Source organism: Procambarus clarkii, chromosome 19, assembly GCF_040958095.1.
Source record: "Procambarus clarkii isolate CNS0578487 chromosome 19, FALCON_Pclarkii_2.0, whole genome shotgun sequence".
Lineage (NCBI taxonomy): Eukaryota > Metazoa > Arthropoda > Malacostraca > Decapoda > Cambaridae > Procambarus > Procambarus clarkii.
Window position 1 is genome coordinate 11,077,368 of NC_091168.1, and position 13,096 is coordinate 11,090,463.

The following is a 13,096-nucleotide window of genomic DNA, read 5'->3' on the forward strand; positions in this document are numbered from 1 at the left end:
AATCCCTTTTTCAAAATTTCTTTCTGCCTCTTTCCTCACTGCCGTGTAGTTGTTTCTCGCATCTTTGTATCGCTGATATATTTGGGGGTTTGGCTTCTTCCTATATTGATTCCATTTTTGTGACTTTTGGTCTCTGGCCCTCTCACAATTTCTGTTGAACCAATCCTGTTTCCTAGTTCTGCATCTCTGCTTTGGTATAAAGCAGAGATGTGCCTTTATCATACATATCACAAAACTTGACATACATCTCATTCACTTCCTTGCCTAGCAACAAGTCTGTCCAATTATACTCACTAAAAAAAATTCTAAGGTCACCATAATGTCCTCTCCAGAAGTTAGGTTTTTCAACTGCTTCAACCTCTTTATTTTCTTCTAGATTGTAATGCATTGCATACTTTATTCCCAAAAAGACATGCTCACTTTTACCCAAGGGAGGAAGGTACTGAATGTCAAATAACTCTTCCTCCTTCCTGGTAAATATCAAATCTAGCGTGGAGGGAACGTCCCCTTCCCTCATCCTCGTAGCTTGTTTAACCACTTAACTGCACTAACCGAGTATTCTCGGGCAGCGGGAAACTGCGCCAACCGAGAAAACTCTTTTTTTAATTTTCCGTACCCATTCTAAATGCGTACCAGGTTAGTTGTGTACGAAATGAACTCTTAGGACCTCCAGTGAGAGGCAGCCATCTTGGAAAAATTCTCAGAATGCCCTAGAGCTGCTGGCTGGGTTAGTTTTGAGTGAGCAACCATGGGTGGGGCACGCACCTCTGGCTCCCAAACACTTGTCCGACGCGTTGTTGAAAGAAAGATAACACTCTGTCGGAGAAATTCAAACCTTATTGTTTGAAGAACATAAGGGCCATAATATTGGTGAAGCTAGGCGCAATTAGAACCTAACACAAAGGTCGGATGAAAGTTATACAGCACCTATGAAGACGATAAAGCGAGTGTATCCAGTTGTAGCTCTGAGCGTCACCCTTGAAATCCTATGCTATCTCCAATTTATTTAGAAATACATAGATGAATCGTTTTCTGCGTTCAATGATGATGCATCTGATACAAGTAGCATAGATGAACAGTGTTAGCGGCTTCCATGGTGGTGTTTTCCATTGATATTTTCAAGAACAGCTGGATCTCTTCCTAACTGATAGACACTCTTTGAGGCTAGCTGAATCTCTTTCTGACTGATGGACAATCTTTGAGGCTAGATGAATCTCTTTCTGACTGACGGACACTCTTTGAGGCAAGCTGATTCTCTTCCTGTGTGGGGACCATACAAAGCGATCTTTTCAAGACTACTTTACAAATTGATCTTTTCCAATAATCTTTTCAAGACTACCTTATGCTTTACAAGCTTGGCTACATACAACCTACAAGTACTAAAGCCAAGGGTGTACGTGAGTGTGTTATTTGCAAGTACACAGAATGAAGAATCAGGAAGCGAAAATTTATCTGTACCTGGTGCAACGAGAGCGAAGTCGCGCTGTGGACTACTTCATTGATTATTACTCACTTCCGAAGTACTGTGTAATACAGTGTGTTACTGTGTAAATAGTGTGTGAAACTGCACATATTGTAATTTTAGTGAATTTTTAACAAGTAATATTGCGACAATAAACATTTATTGTGGACACATTACTGACACATGTATCACAGTTCCATGGAACATTATGAAGGCTCTACTGTATACATATTGTAAAGAACACAAATATGCATCATATACGATAAAAAAGAACAAATAAAACCACATTGGAAATACATAGAACAAATAACTGAAAATATATTTGTGGCAACACCCGGTGCTTGAATGGCCCGCGCGACCGTGTCTGGGTGATTCATGCACGGGCAACCAGGCCCTGATGACGTCACAGTGCACCTTGTCCACGTCCCCACAGACAAAATAAGTGGAATTTGGTATTTATTTTTACATAGACATGTTCAGAGAAGAGAATTTATCATTTTACGAAGAAAAAAGAATTTTTGGGGAACACTTTATTTCATGCGCACAGGGGGAATTTCCCAATAAACTCGGCGCAGCACGGTGGTTAACATGTTGATACAAGAATGTTTCCAGGATGAGGTCTACAAATCAACAAGGTCCAAAAGTAGTCTGTTCTAGCTTCATATGCTTCCCAGTCTATGGATTTCAAGTTGAAGTCGCCGACTATCAACAGTCGTGATCTATCTTTATCCGCTCTTGCTATAATCTCTCTCATTATTGTTATAAGACCCTCTTGTTTTACTATCTAGCTCCTCCTCTCTCCATGTGTTGCTTGGTGGTGGGCTATATGCATTTATGATCATCAGTTTATCATCTACATGGCAGATCTCTACTGCTATTACGTCAACTTCTCGTGGATTGGCAATCATTATTTTGTTTACCTTTAGGTATTCTTTCACAAGCACAGCAACGCCACCGCCTTCCTGAATTTTTCTGTCCCGCCTCCAAACTAAGTAGCCCCTCGGGAATATGACCTCATTTAAAATAACATCTTCAAGTTTTGTCTCCCTGAGTGCAACAATGTCTGGTGTCTGCAGCTGTATTACATCACTTAACTCCAGTATCTTTGATCTAACTCCATCTACATTTGTGTATACAATTTTCAGGAACATGTTCCCCCTCTCCTTATTCTTCACTACCCTTTTCTCTAGCAATTTTGTTGGTTTGCATTTTTGTACCATTTTACTGGCCTGCCTACCCCTATCACTTTGTAGAAAAAAACCAGCGTTGAATGTAATGAAACGCCATTTTCTGGGTGAGTCCCGGAGGCTCCCCGGAGCTATCCAGGGTGAATGGATATGTATAACTTTCTGACATCAGTCAAAGTGCTAGGAGTTCTTGCCTACCGGGGACCATGAGCCAGAACCTGGCCCCCTCAGAGAGGCACGAGGAGCAATGGCCTATAGAAACCCCCTTGTCGTTGGGAGCATTCTATGTCTGCCATCGACTGGGATAGACACCCAGAAATGTAGGCACCCCAAAACAAACCCCTATTCTGGTGAAAATATTGCTACCGAAAGCCGAACGAGTGGACAGAACTCACCAAACAAAATTAGCAAACTAACATGACTTAATCATGTCGCCACGCCACCGTCCAGGTGGACGGTGGCGGTTGAAGGCCAGGTACCAAATTTGCACAGAAAAATAACAACATACTGGAACAAAACATACGGAAGGAAATGCAGAATAGAACCAGTGAAGAGTAGAGGTGCCATAGGCACAATCAGAGAGCACTGTCTGAACATCAGAGGTCCACAGCTGTTCAACACCCTCCCAGCAAACACTAGATATATTGCTCAAACAAAGGTGGATGCATTCAAGAGGCAATTAGATAAGAACATAAGAACATAAGAACAAAGGCAACTGCATAAGGCCTATTGGCCCATACGAGGCAGCTCCTATCTATAACCACCCAATCCCACTCATATACATCTCCAACCCGCGCTTGAAACAATCGAGGGACCCCTCCTCCACCACGTTATGCGGTAATTGGTTCCACAAATCAACAACCCTGTTACCGAACCAGTATTTACCCAAGTCTTTCCTAAATCTAAATTTACTCAACTTATACCCAGTGTTTCGTGTTCTGTCTTGTGTTGATACTTTTAATACCCTATTAATATCCTCTTTGTTGTGTCCATTCATCCACTTGTAAACCTCTATCATGTCACCCCTAACTCTTCGCCTTTCCAGTGAATGCAATTTAAGCTTTGTTAATCTTTCTTCATATGAAAGATTCCTAATTTGGGGAATTAACTTAGTCATCCTACGCTGGACACGTTCAAGTGAATTTATATCCATTCTATAGTACGGCGACCAAAACTGAACTGCATAATCCAAATGGGGCCTAACCAGAGCAAGATATAGCAGAAGAACCACACCAGGTGTCTTGTTACTAACACTTCGATTAATAAATCCCAGTGTCCTATTTGCCTTATTACGAACATTCATGCATTGATCCTTTTGTTTTAAATTCTTACTAATCATAACGCCCAGATCCCTTTCGCAATCCGACTTCACAATCTCAACACCATCTAGCTCGTATCTAGTAACTCTATCATCATTACCTAGCCTCAGAACTTTACATTTATCAGCATTAAACTGCATCTACCAATCTTTTGACCATTTCAAAACCCTATTTAGATCAACTTGAAGTGATGGTGAGTCTTCTTCCGTGTTAATTTCCTACCGATTTTTGTATCATCTGCAAATTTGAAAATGTTGCTACACAAACCTGAATCTAAATCTTTTATGATGCATTAGACCAGCACCAAATAAAAAACTACGTCGATTGCACTCGTGTCAACAACACAATGGTCTTACCACGAAGATACAATACAATGCCTTTCTCCCAAACAGGCTATGTGGCTGTTAGAGAAAACGGAAATTTCATGGCAAACATGTTTATACTATCCCCAAGTCGATCGGATAAGAATTAGATTTTATAGAAATATTTGCTCAAATGACACTTGAGCGCGGTGTTTGGGTGCATTCAAGAGAAAAAAGTGTGTCACGTTCAAGCGACATATACCTGCGAAAGTGATAACACTTTCACAAAGTGTTATCACAAAGTGATAAATTAATTAAACATTTTCACACACCGGGTTGTCACTGCTTTATCAGAGCAGCTTTTCCAAGAACGCGTTCACCTTTTCAAACATTCCCAACACTTCCCTGATCTCAGTGGAAGAGGCAACATCCTCCCTTACCTCCTTATTCCCTTACTAATGGTGTAAATTGTTGATGAGGACCTGCCATATATTATAAACAACAGTGGTCCCAGGACAGAGCCTTGAGGTACTCCACAAACAACATTATCCCACTCTGATTTAACCCCATTTATACTAACTCTGTTTCCTTTGGAATAGCCATGCCCTAATCCAACTTAATAAAGCACCCCCAATACCATGAGCCTCTATTTATTTTAATCAGTCTTTCATGTGGCACTGTATCAAAACCTTTGCTAAAGTCAAGGTACACAACATCACAAACCTTACCACTATCAACTGCCTCAACTATGCTGGAATAAAAAGATAGCAAATTTGTTAAACATGAACGGCCATTTGTAAAACCATGTTGCGACTCATTTATTCATTTATGTTTTTCAAGATGAAGATGAATTGTATTTGCAATTATCGATTCAAGTAATTTTCCCACAATAAATGTTAGGCTAATTGGCCGATAGTTTGACGCAAGTGATCTATCTCCTTTCTCAAAAATTGGTACCACATTTGCTACCTTCCATGACTCTGGCACTCTACCTAACTCTATTGATTTATTAAATATGGTAGACAGTGGCTCGGAAAGCTCCTCTTTGCATTCTTTAAGCACCCTGGCAAACACTTCATCCAGCCCTGGGGATTTGTTTGGTTTTAGTTTTACTATTTGTTTAATTACATCCTCGCTGGTAACTGCTAAACTAGTCAACCTGTCCTCGTCCCCACCCACATATATTTGTTCGGCTGAAGGCATATTGTTAAGTTCCTCTTTAGTAAATACAGATATAAAATATTGAATAAAAATACTACTCATCTCCTCGTCATTATCCGTTATTTGACCTGTCTCAGTTTTTAGTGGACCTATCCTTTCTCTAGTCTTAGTTCGATATAACTGAAAAAAAACTTTAGGATTTGTCTTCGCTTGCCCTGCTATGCGAACTTCGTAGTTTCTTTTTGCTTTCCTTATCTCTTTTTTAACATTTCTAACCAGTTGTATGAATTCCTGTTCTAAACTAACTTCCCCATTCTTAATCCTTTTGTACCACACTCTCTTTTTACCTATAAGGTTCTTCAGATCCTTTGTTATCCACTTTGGATCATTAGTATTCGATCTATTCAATTTATATGGTATACTACGACCTGGGCTTTGCTTAGAATATTTTTAAACAGGTTATATTTTGAATCCACATCAAAATCCCCTTTTCCGTCACCTGTCTCTGGGTTTAGGATCTAGCCCACACCCCATCCCCTAAGACATTTCAATCTATTTGACCCAAAAAATTTCTTAGGCTATTGAAATCAGCTTTTCGAAAATCAGGCACTTTAACAGAATTTTCTCCTACAGATCTATTCCACTCTATGCTAAATCTGATTTCTTTATGATCACTGTTCCCTAGCTCACTCCCTATTTCCATGTCCTTAATTTGTGTTTCCCTGTTAGTTAACACTAAATCTAAAATATTATTTCCCCGCGTTGGTTCCTTAACCCTCAAACCGCTAGGGGCCCAAATGGAATTCACACCCACAGGCGCAACAAAAAAAAAAATTCCAAAAAATTCTTTCGTCTTATAGAAGTGTTCATTTTTGTTCCCTGATCATGGAAAAAATAACAAAAAAATCGTAGGTGGCATATTTTAGCCGCAATAGGGTAGGGAAGTGTGGCAAAAAAGGGGCGTTGGCAGAGCCTTCGCCAGATGAGGTCTACTCCGCCCGAGCTGTCAGACGGCAGTTGCCACAAATATATTACAGTGGTACCTCGGAATGCGATTGTCCCTGTATGCGAGGTTTTCGGAAGGCGAGCAGTATTTACTCCAAAAATTTGTCTCAGAAGGCGAGGGTTACTTCGGGACGCGAGTTTGTTGATACGCATACAGGCCGACCTAGCGCGTGGTGGTTCGGCGATCGTCGCCCCTCCGCCCCTCAGTTTACCATTGTCTCGCGCTCAGTGACTACCCCCACATCAATTCTTCTCGCGGATTTTCAGTGTTTTGTTGGATTTTTGGTGATTTGTCTATACAATTTGTTATTATATATCTCACCATGGGTCCCAAGAAAGCCAGTGGTAAGGATAAAGGCCAGAAAGCTCATGTGAGGATGACAATAGAGGAGAAACAAGAGATCATTCGGAAGCATGAGAACGGTACACGTGTTGTTGAACTTTGTAGGCAGTACAACAAAGCCACATCAACAATATGCACTATACTTAAGAAGAAAAATAAGATTATGGGTGCTAAAGTGGCAAAAGGAGTAAGAACATTAACGGCACAAAGACCACAAATACTTGAAGAAGTGGAAAAGTTGTTATTAATTTGGATACACGACAAGGAGTTGAGGGGTGATAGTGTTTCGGAGGCCATTATTTGTGAGAAAGCCAGGGTGTTGCACGAAGACCTTCTAAAGAATACCCCTGCAACGAGTGATGCAGATAAGAAAGAGTTTAAGGCAAGCAGGGGCTGGTTTGAAAAATTTAGAAAGAGAAGTGGTATCCATAGTGTTACAAGGCATGGGGTTATGTGATGTGATTATGGAAGGGGACTCCCCTTCCAAACAGTAACTCCTCTCCTCCTCCCCCCTCCTCACCATCTTCCATACGCCTACAGCACTCGACAGCAAGGTAAGTAATAACTGGAACACAGTTTTGTAGGTTTATTTAGATGAATTAGGTAAATTAGGTATAAAAATTTAGTTTGATGTGGGGTTTTTGGGGTAGTCAGGAACGGATTAATTCATTTCCCTTTATTTCTTATGGGGAAATTAACTTCGGAATGCGAGTTTTCGGAAGGCGAGGCGTCTCCAGGAACGGATTAAACTCGTATTCTGAGGTATGCCTGTATTACCTAATTATTTCAATGTCTCTGATTGATTTTTTCTTAGTTTTTTTGCAGTAATATTATTCCATACAGTGAATTGTGGTATATTTATATTATAAAATGTGTGAACCATCGCTGTACTCAAAATTATGGTGTGCATATTAGTGATTCAATTATTATGTTCATAAAACAATAACAAATAGTTTTGCTGTTGTTACACTATATACACAGGTTATATATAAGTATTTGCATGTTTTGTACACCATAACGAACTACTAAGTTGGTCTTGTGAGTCAAAAAGCAACGAGGAGTGACCGCCAAACACCAGCGAGCCACTCGCTGCCACTCCCTCCCTCAACACCATCTCACTCACCCTCATTCACCTCCTACAATACTCTTTCTGTATTTATTCACTACACACAGACGTTATATATACGTATTTACATGTTTTATTCACCATAACTGTACATCTAAGCTTGTATGGTGAGTAAAGGCCACAAAGACGTAGCTACTCACACAGTCAGCTGATCGGCGGCCGCCTTCAAGGCCAGACGCACTAATATTTGTCCTTCAACAATACTGTTTGTGGTGTTATTACGCTATATACACACATTATATATAAATATCTACCTGTTTTATTCACCATACTTGTACAAGTAAACTGGTATGGTGCCCAAAGACTATTGTGGTCACCAGTAAACAACATGATAAGTCGTGCAGACGACGCCACCGCCCTCACCAAAATGGCGGCTCCCAACCTACTCCTCTTGCTGTTTATACCCTATATACACACGTTATATATAAGTATCTACATTTGTGTTCACCATATCGAACCACTAAGCTGGTATGGTGAGTACAGTCAATAAATGGTGGCCACACACAGTCAGAAGACGACGCCACAACCCTCCCTCGCACAGCCTTACGCCTCCCTCCATGGAGCACAGCGCTAAATATCACCACAATCCTGCTATTATCAGAATCCTGGTCAGTTTTATCACAGTCAGGGGGCTTCAGTAATACTATCACTGCTAAATAATAGCAGTATCATATATATTATGGTATTTGTAGGCGATGCTGTGGTCACAAGCTGAACAGCGGTGCTGTGAGCTCATGCTGCGTGCACCAGCCTTGGTGGCTTGCTCAATACTGACGCTGTAACACCCAAGAATGTTGGCCTGGATTTTTTTTCTAGGTGGCATCTGGCAACTATCGGTCGTGGCTGTACTATAGCTGCCCCTATCCCAGGCGGGGAGTTTAAATTATAGCGCTAGACACGAAATCATATATAAATGATGTGCGCGGTTTCGGTTTTGTCACTGATATCATTTATATATGATATGCGCGGTTTGAGGGTTAATATGTTGCGTTAGAAAGCAATCATCAATTAATTCTAGAAAATCTTATGCTTCATTATTCCCTGTTTTGTTCACCCAGTTTATTCCACTAAAATTAAAGTCACCCATGACATAAACACTGTTAGATCTAGATGCTCTAGATATTTCATCCCATAGATGCTTTGCTTCCATTCTGTCTAAATTTGGCGACCTATATATAACTCCTATTATAATATTATTTGCTTTTTCGTTTAATTCTATCCAAATAGTTTCTGTGTGTGGCTCAGTTTTGATTCCCTCTTTGAGACTACATTTCAAATTGTTCCTAACATATATGGCTACTCCCCCTCCTCGTCTAATATATCTGTGTGAAATAGTTTAAATCCATTTATTTGATATTCAGCTAATAGTTCTCAAATTTCTACATTCATCCACGTTTCAGTAAGTGCAATAATATCTATTTTTTCTGTACAGACAAGAGCATTTAACTCGTTTATTTTGTTTCTTAGACTTCTACTGTTAGTGTAATATACCCTAAGTGAATTGTTATTTTGAGGCCCTTCTCTTTCCCTGATCATTTTGCCAATTTGTTTCTCCAACAAACACATACTTTTATTACATCCTTCCTCCCTATCAATTCCCATACCACTATTTACTAACAGTTTAAACCCAAATAAATACCTCTAACCACTGGTTCCGAGTTCGCAACAGCAACAACCCCAGCCCTCGATAGATGCACCCCATCATGAGCATACATTTCACTTCTTCCATAGAAGTGTTCCCAGTTGTCTATGAAAGATATTGCATTTGATTTGCAATATCTTTCCAGCCGGCAATTGACACCAAGTGCCCTCGACAACCATTCATTCCCAACGCTCTTTCTTGGAAGAATGCCACATATGATCGGGATTCCTCCCTTGTTCCTAACTAATTCTATGGCTTTGTTAAATTTCTTTATCAGTTCCTCATTCCTAACTCGTCCAACATCATTACCGCCTGCACTAATACAAATAATGGGTTTGTTCCCATTTCCTGTCATAATATCTTTCATGTTGTCAACAATATCTCCAATTCCAGCCCCCGGATAGCAGACCCTTAACCTGTTCCCCCTATCTCTGGCACAAAACGTCCTGTCTAAATACCTCACCTGGGAATCTCCCACAACCAAATTTCGTTTAGGTACCTCCTTAACTTTCTGAGCACTTTGAGGGGCCTCTGCTTCGTTGCTTTTCGTTGTTTTCCGTTTCGAGTGAACTGCAGGCTCACCACAGCATTCGTCTTCCAACACAGCAAATGAATTTGATGTCCTTAGGGCATCTGTAGGCGGCCTTGTCAAGGTCTTCTTAAGACCCCTGTCCTTAATGACCTTCCACGACGAGGTCTTGTTAATATTGGTCTCCTCCTTCGTTTCTTCCCGATGTTCCAGCTGTTGTACCTCCTCTCGTAAGGAATCCATCTCTGCTCTCAGAGTTCCAACTAGATTCATCAATTCCTTCACTAATCCTTCCATTATTGCTATAATAATGTCACTACAATCGGAGCTCCAGCTAACACAACCTCTCACTGTGACTGCACCTGACAGACTGGATCTTTGTATCTTTGGGGGCACTCACTTCTACCATTCATAAGTTCTTGCAAGTGCCGGAGCAACCAGGCTGGAGTGGATATGTGGGCCTGTGGGCCACTCCAAGCAACAGCCCGTTGGATGAAGTTATCACAAGTCGAGCCTGGCTTCAGGCCAGGCTCGAGGAGTAGAACAACTCCCAGAACCCTCTCCAGGTATGCTTCAGGTATGGGTCCCCCTTGCCTTATAGAATGAACCAGATTCTGGTCCTGGCTTCCAGTAGATCAGAGAAAGTCTCAGGGGCCTGGTGCAATTTCTTAAGACATGGTTATACCAGTGCTTATGCTCAGGGAGCTAATGAGGGGAGCCCCTTCCAGAAAATAAAACAATAAATCTTAGAAAAAGCCAAGTCAACAAATCCCCAACCTATTGGTTTCAGTGTCGTGAAACTTTCATCAAAATATTTTCAGAAATAGATTTTAGACAAATTTTTAAAAAATAAGAACGTTTTGTTGATAAGGAAAACAGCTCCTAATAACTGGAACTGAAGGATAATGCAGTAATAAAGAGATGCAACCACCTGTCTGATGCTCAAAGAAGAAGAATAGTAGTAAGAAATGTCCACAAAGTGGATATGCAGCTGGTGCCTTTACATCATTGCTGAGTAATACATGGTGTTGTTCTTCAGTTATATCTTGCTCTGGTTAGGCCCCATTTAGATTATGCAGTTCAGTTTTGGTCGCCGTACTATAGAATGGATATATATTCACTTAAACGTGTCCAGCGTAGGATGACAAAGTTAATTCCCCAAATTAGAAATCTTTCATATGAAGAAAGATTAACAAAGCATAAATTGCATTCACTTGAAAGGCAAAGAGTTAGGGGTGACATGATAGAGGTTTACAAGTGGATGAATGGACATAACAAAGGGGATATTATTAGAAGTATCAACACAAGACAGAACACGAAACAATGGGTATAAGTTGAGTAAATTTAGATTTAGGAAAGACTTGGGTAAATACTGGTTCGGTAACAGGGTTGTTGATTTGTGGAAGCAATTATGTACAGCGTAACAGTGGTGGAGGTGGGGTCCCTTCGATTGTTTCAAGCGTGGGTTGGAAATGTATATGAGTGGGATTGGGTGGTTATAAATAGGAGCTGCCTCGTATGGGCCAATAGGCCTTCTTGAGGTTATCTTGAGATGATTTCGGGGCTTTAGTGTCCCCGCGGCCCAGGTCCTCGACCAGGCCTCCACCCCCAGGTAGCAGCCCGTGACAGCTGACTAACACCCAGGTACCTATTTTACTGCTAGGTAACAGGGACATAGGGTGAAAGAAACTCTGCCCATTGTTTCTCGGGCGTCCGGGATCGAACCCGGGACCACAGGATCACAAGTCCAGTGTGCCGTCCGCTCGGCCGACTGGCTCCAATTACCGGCTTCTGCAATTACCTTTGTTCTTATGTTCTTATAATAACACATATAATAATGAGTAACTATGTTAATATGCTCTATTTTGTTATATATCATATAAATACATTGTCGAATGTTAATATATGTTACTTTCATCAATGTCCCAAAAATATATTTTTGGGGGGGAATTTTTTTTTTTAAGATTTTAGTTTTTTCTGTTTTGTTTATTATCTGATATTGTTGTAACCTTTACATCCTGGAGAGTGCATATGTTTTCCTAACAATGTGAAGATAGAATGAAATTGGTCAACAAATAAATCAGTCACAACTCGCAAAACTTGTACAGTACTTTTAGTTTTTTTGACTGATATTTTCTCTGATTTCAAACTCTATTTTCTTTGTCTCTTTAGATTGTTTTGATGATTAGGGACCATATTAGGGCTTTTTCACTTAGATAAAGGATACCCTAAATATATCCCCTAAATCATTATAATTATCCCTATATTTTGTGTTTTTGGGGGGTTATTTTTTCTTGACTTCATTTCAACACATATTGACCTACAACTTTCACATATTCGTGTATGAATGCCAAACAATGTTTATTCAAACATACAATTAGATTAACAAATTAAAACTACCTTTATTCATTGTTAATAACTTCAACTTCAATTATCTCTGAGACTAGAGTTTCAATTTTGAGTGGCTTCTAAATTTCCAGTTTTTGACCGATTCTCACTATTTTGACATTGTGTGCTCAGCTGTCTGTTCTACAATCCCATCAGAATGGATTTTTCATAAACTTTATACATTTGGAGTTATAATTTTTTCGGGTCTAAATTTGCCGCATATTTCAAATGCCTTATTGACGATTTGTTTTACAGTAAACTATACTGAAAACCTATATACTAATTTGATGAAAATGAAGATCATATGCTATTCTGAGAGAATAATAACATTAAATGAACAATTGGTGATCATTCATATTTTTTATTCTGGAATAAAAATCTGAAGTTTTCAATATTCAATTTTAAAATTAATTTTGATTCTCTTGTTTTTCAAGTTACACTGATCATTTAGACAACGTTGGAGCATTTGCCTAGTTGATTATGCAAAAAAAAAAAAAAAATGGAAAGTGTTTGTGCAAGTTTTAAAAACTTATGTTAAATTATTTTGTCAAATCGAATATGTATGTATTGCGCGGTTTAAGGGTTAAAGATTCTATTCACTCAATTACAACTTTCAACCATCTGAACAAATC

General features: G+C 39.8%; 1 protein-coding gene across 1 annotated transcript in view; it reads right to left on the reverse strand.

Annotated features, from left to right (window-relative positions):
• The window catches only part of LOC123757639 (uncharacterized), a 285,082-nt gene that overhangs the window by 244,083 nt on the left and 27,903 nt on the right, over positions 1–13,096 (reverse strand).